Below are 16,715 nucleotides of genomic sequence, written 5' to 3'. Positions count from 1 at the left end.
AGATACACGATATTACTACCAAAAAGATAAAGGAAACACACAGGTGAATTATTTTGGTTATAGAATAACCCTAAGGGTGATGTCCAATATTAGCCATACTTAGAACAGACCCACTGCAATCAATGGACCTAAGTACAGTACATTAATTTCAATGGGTTTACTCTGATTATGGCTAACATTGAAGATCATCCTAAGTAAAGGAATGAATTATATGCAACCTCCTATATTACAATGTGCTGTAACATAGTGCACATTTTTTTAAGCATACATTAATGAATTCTAATCAATAGATTAGCATTTCCTGAAATATTTGATCAGGTTTGAATGTTTGCAATTTACCAAGTGCGAATAGGTGTAGCCATCAAATCAAGAGTCTGCTTCAGTTGCACAAGGTAGTATTGGTGACTTGCAGTCATTGGTTTCTGATCTGTACTCATCTTTGCCAAGTGCATTTTTACTCTTCCATTTCTACTGCTGTTTGACTAGTCTGGAGGCAAGAGACTACTAAAGTGAAAGGCTACTTTGAAACTCTACTGCTGCTGCTGATTTGTATTACAAGTTACACTTGCAGATCCTAGGATGGGGAAATTCCCCTACTTCCCTAAGGCCTAAGCAATGGAGTTCAGTATGCAGGAAAGGGAGTGTTATAATAGGAAATATATGAATGGTGCTTACATTTTTACTTGGCAGAAGTCTGTGGGATTTTAAAAGCGCTGACACTTACATTCTCCCACTTGTTTCCCACTTCTTCTTCTTCTTCTTCTTCTTCTTCTTCTTCTTCTTCTTCTTCTTCTTCTTCTTCTATGGTAGGCTTCCTCAAACTCGGCCCTCCAGATGTTTTTTGGCCTACAACTCCCATGATCCCTAGCTAGCTGGACCAGTGGTCAGGGATGATGGGAATTGTAGTCATACCACTGTATATATATGTCTTAAAAAGGTAAAGGTAAAGGACCCCTGACAGTTAAGTCCAGTCACGAATGACTCTGGGGTTGCTTTCACTTTAGAGGCCGAGGGAGCTGGTGTTTGTCCGCAGACAGTTTTTCCGGGTCATGTGGCCAGCATGACTAAACCGCTTCTGGCTCAATGGAGCACCAAAACCAGAGCAGCACACGGAAATGATGTTTACCTTCCCGCTGGAGTGGTACCTATTTATCTATTGCACTTTGACGTGCTTTTGAACTGCTAGGTTGGCAGGAGCTAGGTCTGAGCAACGGGAGCTCACCCTGTCACAGGGATTCGAACCACCAACCTTCTAATCGGCAAGCCCAATAGGCTCAGTGGTTTAGACCACAGCGCCACTCGTGTCCCTTTTAAAAGTCTTATGTTATACTAAATATCTCTGTTTGATTGACTTTGGTAGGCATGTGCGATGATTTTCAATTTATAAGCTAAAACATACTTTGTCTGAGCTGAAATATTTCCTCTCCCAAATCCTGAAGCACCAGCTCTCCACTACATGAATTATTTGTATATAAATTGCGCTATCATGAATGGTGTTGTTTAGAGATAAATGTGCCTCTTGACTGTTAGTGTTGTACCACCCCTCCATCAAGAATCCCAAATGGCAAAAATCTAAAGTGTTTTAAATGCAAATTGAAATGGAAGCTCTAACGAAAAATTACAGTGATTATCTGCAGCACCTTTGCTAGCTAAATAAATGTTTGTTCTCTGGGATTGCATTCAGAAAGAAGGATTGACATAACCAGTTATATTGCTTAGACACTCTGTTTCTTCAGTAGCTAGATGGGTCTTCTCCTTCCGTGAAGGATCTTGAACGAGCACAATTAACCCTCCTATGTAAAGAAAACGATTTTGTACAATCTCCAAGTCTAGCAGTCTCTCATTCAGTTTCGGTGGGTGGGGTTTAAATAAAATTAGTTGCACTTCCCTCTGAAATCAAGTTGCCCTGATGGGAATGTGGCTCCTGGGTTGAAAAAAGATTCCCTAGGAAGTTACTAGAGCATTGATAAATCCCCCTTTATGGCTATACCATCTCTGCTCAGGAGTGGCAAAACATAGACGCCCAGTCCAATTTGGTAGGATATGGTGAGAGATTGTGCCTGGCCCCAGGTCAGGCTATGTGGGTGTAGGATATGAGACAACTCAGTTCTATCCACTACACTCCCTCTGGAAAAAAACCCACACAAAACCATAGCCAACTGAATGAAACTTAGGTTCCACAAGTGAGAGGGGGAAGTGCTGTAGCTAAATTAGCTTCTAACAAGTGTGAGACAAATTTATACTTTGAATTCATTATGCCAGCCTACTGTCTTGTCGTGAGAATAGTTGGCAAGGCGCTAATAGCACATTGGAGGAGAGAGTTGCTATTAGGGAGTGGGAAGCCACACGCTGAGCTTGGGGGCGTAGGGCAAGTGGGAGCAGATATAGAACCTCTTAACAAAATGATTCACTTTCTGAATCATCTTCTTAACAGAACTGCTTCTGAAGCCAGCAGCTCAAAAGCCACCGTACTTTGAGGGATCTTGACGTGGCTGCAATGTACATGCCGAGATGCTGAGGTGGTGGCACGCAATGAGGAGTCAAGGTGCACAGCTGTAAAGTTGCATAAGCCGCATTTCCACGTACGGATCCAACGTTGCTGGAAATAAAGTTACTTGGAGTCGGCAAATGGCTCCAGGTGTACAGCTCAAAGTTGCATAGGCATTTCTGTGTATAACCTGAAGGAGCGTCTCCACCTCCATCGTTCTGCCCGGACACTGAGGTCTAGCGCTGAGGGCCTTCTGGTGGTTCCCTCACTGTGAGAAGCCAAGTTACAGGGAACCAGGCAGAGGGCCTTCTCAGTAGTGGTGCCCGCCCTGTGGAACGCCCTCCCATCAGATGTCAAAGCGATAAACAACTACCTGACATTCAGAAGACATCTTAAGGCAGCCCTCTTTAGGGAAGCTTTTAATGTTTAACAGACTACTGTATTTTAATACTTTGTTGGAAGCCGCCCAGAGTGGCTGGGGAAAGAAATCAAGAAATACCTTCTATGTGGGGTAAGGGCAAAGAGAATGGGTTCAGACAACTTGCTAAGCTTTGGCTTAGCTGCCACTATAGACTGTGCTAAAAGGACCAGGGAGGAGCAAGCTGGGTGCAAGATTGGCTTACCATGTTATGTGAACCAGGACATTCAGACTGTATTTAGTGGCTCTTTCGCATCAGTATGAGTATTCACCAATATCTGGTGTCAAATTGTTTGTCATTGACAGGTGCCTGAATTCTGAAGGAGGCTAAACCCCATAAGGAAGGGGCTGTGTCAGACCACATGATGTGCTTGGAATAAACACTGTCCAGGAATTTTCCAGAATAAGGGCCTCCTAGAATAAGGACTCTGTGAAACCTCTGGCTCAAGGCTAGTATATGATCACACAGCATCTTTCCCCCAGAGTGGGCTTTAGTTGCTCAGGGCAATGATGTGAAGAAAAATCATGTGAATTAGTCAGGGGGGAAAAAAGTTTTTTTTTAATTTCCAAAACATCCAGAGCTGAAGACAATAACAAAGTGAAATTTGCAATCCATGAGTGGATATATACTGAGCATGAAATATTGCATTACTAAAAAGAAACAAAGTGTTTTTAACCTCGTGCATTTTATGAAAACTGCAAAAATAAATGTAAAAAGCATGAAGAACCCTGAACAAATGGAAACATTGCAATTAAGTTCATTCAGTTTTCCCCACTTCTGCTCAACTTTCTTCTTATAGGGCATTTGGGGGGAGGGGGGCAGCTCCATTCTGGAAGAGGCATTAGTGTGAAACAGCCCTTTTTTGGAGTTAAGAACCCTTTTTTGGAGTTCTAATTTCAGTAGTAGTTTTGCTGGCTGAAACATAGCCAACACCATTATAATAGCAGAATGTTTAAAGGTGCAGGTAATTAATTGGGTGAACATGATGCTCAAATGTCTGTTAAATTGTATTTGGAAATGTATCTTTCACTTGATGATTTGCACACTTATTTCATCTGAATGTTATGCCCCCCTTTCCTTTATCTTTCTTTTTAACCCCTTCTGTAGAAATTTAGAAATAGGCTTTCCCATCTGTTTTCTTTTTTGTTCTAAATGAGATCTAATTTTTTCCATTGTGGACCATAATTTTAACGCCCAGCTAATGGTCACAGGTCACATGCTGTGAATAAGTGAGTGTGGTAAATCTCTTGAATAAAGGGAAGACAATACAGTCATACCTTGGTTCTCGAACACCTTGGTACTCGGACATTTTGGATCCCGAATGCCGCAAACCCGGAAGTGAATGTTCCAGTTTGGGAACGTTCTTTGGAAGCCAAACGTCCGATGCAGCTTCTGCGACTTCCAATTGAGTGCAGGAAGCTCCTGCAGCCAATCGGAAGCCACACCTTGGTTTTTGAACCATTTCAGCAGTCGAACGGACTCCTGGAATGGATTAAGTTCGACAACCAAGGTATGACTGTACTGTTAGAGCAAAATGATGTGTCATTCAGGGACCCTGCCTACCCCACAAGCAGATTTGGCATGTGTATCTGAAGCAAAAACACATAATGTTGAGCAGAATTATAATGGTCAGAGAATTCATATGGATATGCCACCTTCTTTGCAAATGTATTCATGGTCTGTCTTTATTTTTCCAGGGCTGTTTTAATGCCCTGGGGAACAATTGATGGGGCAGGAATAATGCAAGAGGTTATCTGCTTTGTCTATCTTAGTTTCAGGATAGCAAAAGATCAGAACTATGCTATAATAATGGATTCACAAAAAAGCTCCCTGGGGATTTAAACAAGCTGAGGAAAATGTAAGCAGAAGTCAATGGTTACAATAAAATGGCATATACAGTGCTGGATTTACGTATAAGCTAAACAAGCTATAGTTTAGGGCCCCACTCTCTTGTGGGCCCCAAAAAAATTTCAAGGAAAAAAACACCTGGATGTACATTTCCAAAATATAAGATAAAAAACAAAATAAAACCTACAAACAGCAACAGTGTTTTGTCTTGTGTAGGCTCCTATCTGTTACGTGCAAATGGCTTTAGATACCTATCAGGTCCATAAATTACCATATAGCATATATTCAACACAAAAAACAGTGACAATTTGCTGTGGACAAAGGACAGCTGGACATATAAAGGGCACCATTACCTTCAGTAGCCTAGGGCCTCATCAAACCAAAATCCGGCCCTGGGCATATATACCTTATAGCAGCCTTGTAAACAATTCCATGAAAGTTGCTAACCTGCACAATTGTTTACTGGCTTCCTGGGGGGGGGGTGCCAGAGGAGGGACAGGAAACTTCAGGCTCTCTCCAGTAGTACTTCATAGAAATGAGGTCATGGGACTGTGGCGTCTCTCCTCTGATAACATGCTTGATTTCTGACTACGAGTTGTTGGAAACCACTCAAGGGAAGAGTGCTCACATCTTGATTGTGGGTTTACCACAGGCATCTGGTTGGCCACTGTGAAACTAGGAATGGTGGACTAGATGGGTAATTGGCCTCATTCAGCAGGCGCCTCTTAGTTTCTTATGTTCTATGCTGGGCACAGAAGAGAGACAAAGTACTCTACCAGCCCGCCCACTCGCCAGCATACAGTGGCGTAGCGTGGGTTGTCAGCACCCGGGGCAAGGGAAGTAATTTGCGCCCCCTAACCCGTGGATTTGCGCCCCCTAACCCCCAGATGTTGCGCCCGGTGCGGCCGGCCCCCCCTGCACCCCCCACGCTACGCCACTGCTCAGCCTGCAGAGGCCTCTTCCCAGCCGTGCTTGAAAGGGGCAGGCAGGCACTGCCCCCCACCTCCCCCCAGACAAATAGGACGTTGATTAGTTTTTCAATGGACCTGTTTAAAAGATTTTGTAAATTGTTCTTCTTCCTGAAGGAGCATCTCCACCCCCATTGTTCTGCCTGGACACTGAGGTCCAGCTCCGAGGGCCTTCTGGCAGTCCCCTCATGAGAAGCCAAGTTGCAGGGAAGCAGGCAGAGGGCCTTCTTGGTGGTGGCGCCCGCCCTGTGGAACGCCCTCCCACCAGATGTCAAAGAGAAGAACAACTACCAGACTTTTAGAAGACATCAGAAGGCAGCCCTGTTTAGGGAAGCTTTTAATGTTTAATAGGTTATTGTACTTTAACATTCTGTTGGAAGCCACCCAGAGTGGCTGGGTAAACCCAGCCAGATAGGCAGGGCTTAAATAAATTATTATTATTATTATTATTATTATTATTATTATTATTATTATTATTAGTTTTCATTACTTTGCTCCCCACTCTTGGGAGTGGGGAGAATTCAGCTGTAGAGAAGGCTATAGATTCTGCGAATAAGTCAATAATATTTCCCCTCTTTGGCCAGCTGCTGGTCCCTCCATGTGCACCCCTCCATTTGTCAACTCCGAGGAGCCCAGGCTCTGCCTGTCCCTAAGCAGGGGCAGAGGAAGGGGGCGGTGGGGGCGGTCCACACCAGGTGTCATCACTGAGGGGGATGACATTCGGCGCACCGTGACTCCCAGGCCTACCCCGAGCCGTCAGGGGAAGGGGTGGAGATGCGCCGCCTTGCCAGCGGCCTTCCCCACCTTCCCCCTTTGTTTTGACAGCTGGGGGAGGCTTTGGAGTTGTGGGCCGGCGTCGCGCCATTGCCCCTCGCTTCCGGGCTGCTTGGGGGGGGGAGCCTCCCCATAGCTGTTAAAAGGAAGAGGGAAAGGAAGAAGGGCGCTGGCAAAGCGGCATGGCTCCCCACCCCCCAGGAAGCAGCCCAGCATGGACAGCTCGCTCCACCCCCCCATGGGCATCTCTCCCCCTGGGACACTCACCCCATGGCATGTGCACCGCTCCGGGCGCTGGAGCAGCTAGATCTGCCTCTGTCCCTAAGGCCAGCCTCTCAGTCCCCCCCCGCCAATCATAGAGTTAGAAGGGACCCTGGGGGTCATCGAGTCCAACCCCCCCTGCAATGCAGGGATAAATATGCAGCCGTCCCAAACAAGGATCAGAGACGCAACCTTGGCGTTCTCATCGCCGCGCTCCAACCAACCGAGGTATCCACACTTCTCCCAAATGCCCCCTTCCCCGAGAGCTGCCCGAGGATTTGCTGTCGATTCCCCGCGTGAAAATGCTTGCCCATTAAAAGGAAGGGAGGCTCCCTCCGCCCCTGCCACGGGGAGCTCAGCCTGCACTTGGGCAGGCCCTTTGCGTCACGTGCGCTTGGCGCGCTGCTCTTTCCAGCTTCCTCCCCTCCAGGCCAGCGGCTCCACCTCTTTTCCTTTGCCTCTTTGAGCCGCTTAATTCCCAGCAAGGAATTAGCAGGCTCGCTCCACCTCCTCCTCCTCCCGACTTTGCAAGGAATTAGCAGGCTCGCTCCACCTCCTCCTCCTCCCGACTTTGCTGCTGCTGCTGCGCGGCTTTTTTCCTCTACCGACGGCACGCTGTGCCTTGGAGAGGTTCCCACTTCCTCGAGGGGGGCCGGCCAAACGCGCCCCCAAAAATGTTGCGCCCGGTGCGGCCGGCACCCCTGGCACCCCCCACGCTACGCCACTGCCAGCATACAATTCCTTGTCGCCTCTGGCTACCAAATAAGTACCTAAATACAAAGATGCCTTCAAAAACTTTAAAAGCATGACAGATCTGAATTGGTTTAGGCAAGGCTTTTTTCCAGCTGGAACTTGCCAGGACTCAGTTCTGGCACCTCTCAGGTGGAGGCCATTGCCATTATAAGAGAACAATGGAGAGGTTCGTGGTGAGTTCCAGCGCCTCTTTTTCTAGAAAAATAGCACTGGGTTTAGAGCAGGAGTGGACATTGCATTTAGCACTGTGAGTTTTATTGGAAATAAGACTTGGGAGTGGGAGAGTACTGCTAATTTCTGTATGTATCACCTGATCCAAAAGAATTGCTTTAAAATTTTGTAGCACAAACAAATATTTGTTCCATGGTGGCAGCTAAAGACTTAAAGTCTTGGTGGGACTTGCCTAACCTCCCGGCAGTGGAATTTTTGCTGCTTACTGGGCGGGAGAGTGGGAGGGGTGAGGCAGCAGGGAGGTCAGCTCTGTGCAGATGCACCAACAGAGTCAATATGGCATTCCTGCTGGTGCATTTGCACAGCACTGACCTCCCTATCACTTCGCTCCTCTATCTCCGTCCCAGCAAGCGGCAGTAGCCAAAATTGAAAGATTTGCCCATCACTAATTGAGAATGGATTGGTTAAATCTAGATGAGCCTGGTGGTGGTTTTTTTTTTTTTTTAAGCACTGCTTCAAGGTTGCCAAGATTAGAAGTCAGCATTCCAAGTCCCTTATGTTAAAAATTGTAATTAGTGGCAGCTTGATGCATTTCTAATTTATTGGCACTAGAATGCCGTATGAATCCATGCCGGAGACTTTTCTGACAAGCCTTGTTCAACCTTGCTTAAAGGTCAAAATGGTTATTCTTAGAAAAAAGTTTGACAGGGTTGCCCTCCATCACCTTTTTTGTTTTATGTGAAATAGCTAGAAGATCACACAGAGAAAATGAACATATCAAAATAGAAATTGTGATAATCAAGTTAGGGCTTCAGGAAGATGATACTGTTGCTTCTCCTCCTGAAGAATCCTAAGATTTAATTACAGGATTAGCCAAGGAGTTAACCCCCCTTTAAAATTATAGTTGTTTATTGTGTTGGGTATGTAATATTTCCTCAAGAATTTGTTATATGGTGGTTGCTATATTTTAAAATAGGTTTCTTGTTAAAACTGTAATACTTGAAGGAGTGTCTAACGTCCTGTACACCTGAAGGAGTGTCTCCACCCCATCATCCAGCCCAAACACTAAAATCTAGCATCAAGGGCCTTCTGGGGTTCCCACACTGTGAGAAGTGAAGTTACAGGGAACTAGGCAGAGAGACGTCTTGGTAATAGTGTCCATTCTGTGGAATGCCCTCCCATTAGATGTCAAATAGCTAAATAACCATATGACATTTAGAAGACATCAGAAGGCAGCCCTGTACAGGGAAGTTGTTAATATTTGAGTTTTTAATATGTTGTTGGGAGCCACCCAGGGTGCCTAATAATAATAATAATAATAATAATAATAATAATAATAATAATAATAATAATAATTAATATGAGGGGGGGAAATGTGAGGGGTGAAAGTATTAAATTATCTTGGACAAATTGCAGTATATAAAGTCAGTTAGCAAAACAAACCTGGGTTCCAGCTTCAGGTCAGTATGGAGAGTGCTTAACCATGAAGCTGATTTAGTATGAAACCATGACTTGTCTCAGCGTTGAAGCAAAAAGGACCCAGAAGGAGCAAAGCAGCTATGAGCTGTCACGCTAAGCCATGGTTTGCATTAGTGTGATAAATAGCTATGAGCTGTCACGCTAAGCCATGGTTTGCATTAGTGTGATAAATAGCTATGAGCTGTCACGCTAAGCCATGGTTTGCATTAGTGTGATAAATAGCTATGAGCTGTCACGCTAAGCCATGGTTTGCATTAGTGTGATAAATAGGAACTCTCCTTCAGGAGGGATGGCAGCTCCAAACATCATTAAATACTGCCTCACAGCTATTCAAACAGCTATGTTCCAATGGATCAATGGAACTTCCAAATTGATGGTTTTGCATGAAGTACAGTATTGCACTCTAATGTGCTCAGAGCCCATGATTTGTTTAGGGTTGGATGAAGAAGTGGGAAAGACCAACATTATTTTTTTCAAAGAAGATTATGTATTCTATAATAAAAGTTCAAGGTAAACTTTGACTTGGTGTGGCTCAATTATGGTCACCTCTGGCTCCCGATATACATAACTTTGTTTATTTGTTGCATTAATATGCACATTCCGGCAAGGAACCCAAGGTGGTTCGCAAGCTAAAATATTGTTGCAAAAGCAGATGGCACAAAATATCTTCAGGAATTGATAGCAATAGCTGCCTAGCCTGCTTCTGTCTTTGCTCAGCAAGCACAATTCTTAAGTAACCCTAAGGAAGTGAGGATGTGGCTGCCCCAACACATCCTCTGGTTCTCTCAGGACATACCTCTGTCTGGTATTCAGAGGCACACTGTTCTCCCCTCACTGATACTCACAACAACCTGGTGAGATATAGTAAGCTCTGAGCCAGCAGAGCTCTGAGCTTTATGGCTAAAGTAGGAAAATTTGCATTTGTAGTGAAAAAGCTGGATTCCCTTTCCCTTCTAAAATGCGATTTGCTTTTGCTGACAAGAGTTTCCTTTAGAGGGACTTTCTTTCCTTCCCCCCCTTTTTTTTGTAAGGCAAGTATGTATACAGGAAAGGGAGATGGTTCACACCCTCCTTCTTTGACCTATTTAATAAAATTGAGGTTCTAGTATCCTCATTGCTGGCCTTTAAAATCTTTTTAAAGCTGTTCGTGTCTTTTCTCCAGGTCCTGCACTGTGTCTGGTTGGATGCAGCTATTTTTCTATCCTTAGGGAGACCCCTGATCTTGTTTCAGTCTTTCCCACAAAGACTTCCTGCTGCTGTGTTGGCTTTCCTCTCCCCTCTCCCCCGTCTTCATCAGTGGAGCTGAAAGCTGAAAAAGTAGTGGGGAAATTTTGGACCTACTGTAGGAAGCTGCCTCATAGGAGACCAGGCAATTGATCCATTTAGCTTAGTATTATCCACATAGACCGAGTGGGTTTCATGAAGGCGGCTTTCCCAACCCAAACTTCAGACACTAGGGATTGAACCTGTGACCTTTTGCTCTTCCAATGAGCTACAGCCCTTCCCCTGACCAAAAGCATGAGCTATGAATCAGTGGCTCTCCAGAGTCTCAGGCAAAGTCTTCCTAATCATTGCATGTGGCACATTCTACATGCATAGCACAGGTGCTCTGTTGCTGAACTATGGCCACTTATCAAACTGTTAACAATTTTCAACTGTTTAACAAGTCCTAAATATGAATTCTAGGTGCAAAAGTAGAGCTCTCTTTTTTGGTAGCCAGAAAATCCTAGATGGTCAAATACCAATTGATTAGAAGAAATTTGTTGTTGTTGTTGTTTAGTCGTGTCTGACTCTTCGTGACCCCATGGACCAGAGCACGCCAGGCACTCCTGTCTTCCACTGCCTCCTGCAGTCTGGTCAAACTCATGCTGGTAGCTTCAAGAACACTGGCCAACCATCTCGTCCTCTGTCATCCCCTTCTCCTTGTGCCCTCAATCTTTCCCAACATCAGTCTTTTCCAGGGAGTCTTCTCTTCTCATGAAGTGGCCAAAGTATTGGAGCCTCAGCTTCAGGATCTGTCCTTCCAGTGAGCACTCAGGGCTGATTTCCTTAAGAATGGATAGGTTTGATCTTCTTGCAGTCCATGGGACTCTCAAGAGTCTCCTCCAGCACCATAATTCAAAAGCATCAATTCTTTGGAGATCAGCCTTCTTTATGGTCCAGCTTTCACTTCCATACATCACTAATGGGAAAACCATAGCTTTTACTATATGGACCTTTGTTGGCAAGGTGATGTCTCTGCTTTTTAAGATGCTCTCTAGGTTTGCCATCGCCTTTCTCCCAAGGAGCAGGCGTCTTTTAATATACACCCACAATTCAAAACACTCTCCAAAAAAGGCACTGTTAGGTTGTAGCAGCAAGAAGACAAAAGCCTTTATCCAAATATACGTAGTTATGGGTCACAGCACATAAGTAGCCTGAGGCAGAGGTGTGGGATGTACATACCCAGTTTTGCCCCAACAGAAATGGCAATGTTCTTTCATCTAGTGCCCTCAGGGTCAGTGTGAAATGTTTTATATCTGTTTTAGATTAACCATGGCTTGGCATGTTGTTAGAACCAAGGCAACCTGTGGTTAATCTTAGCTGTGGTTTGTTGAAACAAGCCGAAGAGTAGTGGAAGATGTTTTATTTCTATAAACCATAGTGAAAAGAGCCACATTTTAGGGTTCACTTGTAACTGTGGATAGTTTAACATGGAAGTAGAAGTGCTTCACCTCCTCCACATGGCCTTGCCTGAGAAGGGTGGGGTGGGGAGGGGGAAGCCTGTGGATTTCTGTGGTGTCTTCATAATGCATAACCATGGTTTAGTGGTATGTATGCACTGGGCCACAGTGAGAGGTGTTAAATGGCGATGGAAAACATATGCCATTCCTGTTGCGAAATCAAAATGCAGATGTGAAACAATTTCTGTTTTAGCAAGATGTCTTTACATTTACTTAAAACCAGGAGTGCATTCGACTGTTTTTCTGCCTCTGTAACTCATTTTTTAAAAAAATCTGTGTTGTTTTAAAAATGCAAAGAAAGAAAGAAAGAAAGAAAGAAAGAAAGAAAGAAAGAAAGAGAAAGAAAGAAAGAAAAAAGGACTGGCCCCAAGAGGCTTTGTTCCTCCCACCCCCTAAAATTGCCTCTAAGCCAGTGTTGTCGAGCCATCAAAGCACAATGGTAGCATAAGGTATTTCAGTCTGAAATAGGATAATGGCAGATTAACAGTCAATGAAATATAAAGGGTGTACACTGATTTTAGTGTGCTTCAGTGAGTAAAAGCAATCTGCTAGCTTTGATATAGTAGACTGCAGGTCATTTTATACATATCTTTTCCGGCTTGTGCTTTAATTTCATTGGGCAAGGAGAGAAGCCTCCAACTTGACTTGGCGAGAGTTCAGAAACCACAGCTATTCTGTGTACGGCCTCACCATTTTTAAAATACATTTTGCGCTTTTGGTGGATGCTGTAATGCTTTTAGCACAGTGTGAAATCTTGGCTTTATACCACAATGTCTAAAATAAGAGGGACTCTGCTTTTGTGAGCAAAAGTTTAGTCATGAAAAATCACGACTATGCAGAGGGGGTTTTTTCGGGGGGGGGCAGTTGTGGAGGCACACAGTACCTGCAGTCACAGGCTATGTTTCAAGCAGTAATAGAATTGAGAAAGGAATGCATTTCAGTGAAAGTTTAGCAGCAACGTCTTACTTTCATCTTACTGAATCACTTTACCCTTCTTGATGGATCTGGCTTTGCCTTCTCTCAATTTCACACATGTACATGTGGCAGTTGATCTGAGGGAAACAGATTTGACTTGCAATCATACAACAGAATCTGTAGTTAAATCTCTTGGATTTCACAGTCTTTTTTTTTTTTACTTTGTAGCCACCATGGAATCTTGTCTTGCAGGATATTTAATTAGGGTTTGCACTCGAGATCACACTTTAAAATATTAACAAAATCCATTAAGTAATCCAGAATGGGGAACACCCACCGGTTCTGTGCTCATAATTACTGATATGTGTTAGAATTTCACCGCATACATAAGCCTGAATTGAAAGAGGAAGACAACTCTACCCTTTTAGGGCTCTTATAACAACCCTGGGAGGCAAATAAAATGATGGGTTGGCATGTGTTAAGGGTGGCGAATATCCATGAAGCAACATTTGGCAAACAACCTAGAACACAACATATAGGTATTCTACTGACACCTATAAAAACAGAGGGTTATGTGTTTATCTTGATACTATGGTGATCAGGTCATACTTCACCTGCTATATTGCTTATGTACATTTTTGTTTCTAAATTTTACCCAGACCGAAATCTTAGTTGGCAGTGAGCAACATAGTGAAACATGGCCTTACGCACAGTCAGACCAATGTTCCATTTTGCTCAAAGTTTTCTACCATGACTGGAAGCAGCTATCTAGAGTTTTAGGCACATGTCTTTCCCTGCCCTATCTGGGACCCCTTGCATGCAAAACATGCACACTACCACTGAACTATGGCCAATGGTGGCTGGTGTTCTTAGGGACAGGTAGGATGGAAGACGGAGAGACCAAGAGGGGTGAACCCAGAGCCAAAGACAGGTAAAGCCATGCTGGATTAGTTGTCAGGGTGAAGTCGGGCAGCTGGGGGCTGGCAGAGGGCAGATGGAGGTTAGTAGGGCCCAATTCACCACAGCAGACCAGTATATTTATTAAATAAAAGAATAGTTTAAATAGGCCTTTAGCTGTGGTTTACCCATAACTTCATTATGTCTATCACTCCTTATTGAAATCACGCTGTCACCTCCCCCCTCCAAAGCAAAATTTACATTGGTCGGGGTGGAATTTGGTGGTGGAAGATTCTTGGGCACCCATGGCTGGTCACACTGGAGGTCTGTGTGAGTAGCGTACGGCTTGCGGGCTACCCACGTTTGAGGTATGGGATAGCTTGTTTTAAGGTGTGCATTTGGACTGATGATGACTTCTCTTGCGGATTCTCTCTGTCCATATTTAATTTATATGATATGCTTTTTTAGTTTAAAACCATTGCATCATGTTTAAACTTCTGAATCCTTCCTAGTTAAGTGTGAAGAGCCAGTGTGGTACAATTACAGAGTTTTGTATTTGGGAGTGTGTATTGGATTCAGACACACTGAACTAAACTATTGTGGAGAGCCAGTGTGGCATAGTGATTTGAGTGTCAGACTAGGACCTGGGAGACCACTTGGCCATGAAGCTCACAGAGAGATCTTGAGCCAGTCACAGTCTCTCAGCCTAACTAATTTACCTCACATGGTTCTGGTGAGGTAAAGCTGAGGAGGGGGAGAACTTGAGATCCTTGGAGGAAAAGTGGGATAAACAGCGAGGAAAAGGAATAAACAAAGAAACTGCATTACCCCCTCAAATACAGCCCAGCCTTCAGACTCTCCCTCTCCCTCTCCCCTTGGATTAGGAGAATCCCTACTGCTTGCTTGTGTTTTCTCACTATATAACCCATTTTAATAAAGGCAGTCTACCACGGAATAGTGTTTGTTGGGAAATGATTGCCTTTCTTGTGGGCAGTCCAGAGGCATCTAGTTGGTCCCTGTGGGAACTTGGATGCTGTACTAAATGCACCTTCAGTCTAATTGAGCAGGGTTTGTCTTACGTTCCTGTGTCTTATGTTAATAATAATAATAATAGCAACACAACTAAGATTATGTCTCTTGCGGATGCAATTTTTGCTGATGAGAGAGTGTGCCAGCTTCCATGCTTTACTGACTTCTTTAGGCAGAATGAGAAGGCTAAAGATAACTTTGACTTTCCAAATAAAGCAAGCAAGACAGCCAATTAGCAAGATGCACATTCTAATTTAGTAGATGGGGTGAAAAATAATTCTCTAGCACACTGGAGTAGGGCTCAAATGAATTTAACATTCAGAATCTGCCTTGAGGTAGATTTCAAGGTCAGATGTTCAAGATGAAACAATCAGAACCAATCTCCTTGCCACAGTTTGAATATCAATATTGAAAACGAGTAGGTATTAAGCTTGTTCCTTGAAGCTCAACCCTTTCATATTTTTCTCTACTTCCCTGTAGCAATAGTTGCAGAATCTTGAGAGCAAGTTAGACCTACTAATTGGGTAAATAGAGATGGCACAATTCAGCTAAGGATGGATGGATCATTTCCAGTTCATGTTTGTTTCACTTGTGTTCATTCCATCCTGTTTCTACATTAATCTGTCAATTATTTTTTTTAAAGTCTGCATGCATATCCAGTATAATCCAGTATAAATCCACCGTGGAATGCACAATGATTGAGCCAAAGACATGTTGCAGAATACAGCCCCACCAGAATACAGAATGCAAACCCCACCAATCTGGAAGGACCCTAGGAGAAGATACAAGAGCTTCCACTTACCCTGATTTGCAGTGATACAAACTGGACCTGGAGGGCAAGCCAATGGGCAGTCATGACAGTGGAGGTGTACCTACTTGAAGAAGGACCATAGCTCAATGGTAGAGCTCCTGCCTTGCAGGCAGAAAGCCCAGGTTCAACCCCCAGCATCTCCAGGTAGGGCTGGGGAAAAGACCTCTGCCTGAAACTCATCTGCTGCCAGTTAATGTAGGCAACACTGAACTAGATAGACCAATGGCCTGGTTCAGTATAAGACAGCTTCCTAAAGGAGTGGGCCTCCTGGGGGCAATGTTCTTAGGCTCATAGGAAGCTGCCTTATTTTGATCAGACCATCTGTAGCAGTATTTGACAGTAGCTCCCCAGAGTTTCAGGCAGGACCTTTTCCTAGTCCTATCTGGTGATGTTGGCAAAGGAACCTGAGATGTTCTGCATACAAAATATGTACTCTGGACTGTTGAATGATGGACCCTTCCCAAGCTCCACCCCACAAAATAAAAACCTGAAGGAAGCACTGTTTACAGGGTGGAGATGTCTCACCAAGGAGTTATGCTGATATGCATGGGCAGACGAACTAGTATTGCAAGGTAGTAGTTTTTTGGTTGTGTTTTTTTTTTTTGGAAGTTATGTGGTATCAATTATATTGATTTTAGAAATGTCCTTTTTGAGCTGCTTCCTGTTTTGCTGATGAGCTGGCATTTTCTTCCCCCACAGCCACCCTTTTCAAAACTGGTCATGTTTTCTTGTTTTCTTGTTTTAAATGCCATCATACTCAGAAGCCTACTAATATTGGCAGGAGGCAGCCCACATTAAAGTCTGTTTGCCTCAATAAACACCAAATTGTTTTATAATCTTGTCTTGCGTAGGTGTTGAACAAGCACAAAACTGTACAAAGGTCTCTCTCCTCTCCAGCTGTACTCAGCGTGACGGAAACCGTAACAGGCCAACAGTCAAGGTCTGCAAATGGCTCCATGGTTGTGTATACAAACACACAATAGCCTTCCCGTTGATTTATAATTTCCAGCAGTGGCAGATTACGCTCATAAAAGAAAGTGGGATGGCTCTGATCCTTCCTCATCTCGCAAGGGAAGTAGACAGTACCTTTTGAGCGCAACAGAAGTCAGGCTTCTCAGGTGCCGTTCCTGGACCTGTGGGAAGGTCACTTAAGGGAAGAAAGAAACTGCTGAGTCTCCC

This window comes from Podarcis liolepis (assembly GCF_965112155.1).
Source record: "Podarcis liolepis genome assembly, chromosome: 5".
NCBI lineage: Eukaryota > Metazoa > Chordata > Lepidosauria > Squamata > Lacertidae > Podarcis > Podarcis liolepis.
This window is presented reverse-complemented; position numbering follows the sequence as displayed.